Source organism: Phacochoerus africanus, chromosome 3 (assembly GCF_016906955.1).
Source record: "Phacochoerus africanus isolate WHEZ1 chromosome 3, ROS_Pafr_v1, whole genome shotgun sequence".
NCBI lineage: Eukaryota > Metazoa > Chordata > Mammalia > Artiodactyla > Suidae > Phacochoerus > Phacochoerus africanus.
The window spans coordinates 203,000,885-203,002,010 of NC_062546.1; positions in this window are offsets into that span (position 1 = coordinate 203,000,885).

The following is a 1,126-nucleotide window of genomic DNA, read 5'->3' on the forward strand; positions in this document are numbered from 1 at the left end:
AGTTACCCACTTCACACGTTTGGTGTACTTATTTTTAATAAAGATAGGCTCTGTAGTAAGATTTAATACTCTGCAGATTTGGTGGCATTTTCCAAGTATAAATGAACCTGTCAGTGTTTAGAAGGAGTATACCTGGACAGTGAGGCTAGAGATCAAACTATTGGATTTCAAATTTATCCTCTTTCATGGAATTTTTGGGCGTATTTCATATACTGATTTGTCTCCAGTTGTTACCAGACCCACTCCACATGTCTTCCAGGAATTGAGTTCCAGGACGTGAAAGATAAAGGGACTATTAATAAAGAAACTTGAGAAGCATCAAATTAAGAGATGGTTTCTCCGCTTTTGGCCATACGTCAAGTTAGTAGAATCCTAAAATTAGGGAGATTTCTTCCTGTATGTTGAATCTCATGGTTCTTTATACTAAAAGGCTACCTTCAGACTAGCCTTTTTGAATAAGGTTGATACATGGATTTGACGTTATTTTTAACATATTAGCAGCAATGAGAAATATGCCTCTGATTGTTTCAAAAGGATTTATTGAAGTGGAATGTCCTTTTAGGATACATAGACCAAATTTCTGAATTTAGTGTGGCGGAAAATACCAAAAGGATTGATCATTTGAAATTACAACTTTGAGATTCTTTGGAATAAGGATGTCCTCTTCAAAACCTAAAAGTGTAAAAATCAGGCAACTTTTAGATCGAAAGACTTTTAGTTAGCCATGACCAGTGAACTGATCACTGCTAATAAATTGCTTCCCAAGTACAATGTAGAAATTGGAGTAATCTTTTGGAACTGCAAGTGAAAAATCAGTATTTATCTTATTCTCTAAATTCTCTAATTTGACATTGTTTAGTTAAAATTGTAAAATTTAGAAGACCGGCCAAATTATCCAAGTTTCCAAATATCTTCAACCAGCAGAGTTTTAGATAGTTTTAGCATTCCTAATTATGGCTCAGAATCATTTTTATTTATTTTTATTTATTTTTTTTGTCTTTTGTCTTTTTGTTGTTGTTGTTGTTATTGTTGTTGCTATTTCTTGGGCCGCTCCCGCGGCATATGGAGGTTCCCAGGCTAGGGGTCAAATCGGAGCTGTAGCCACCGGCCTACGCCAGAGCCACAG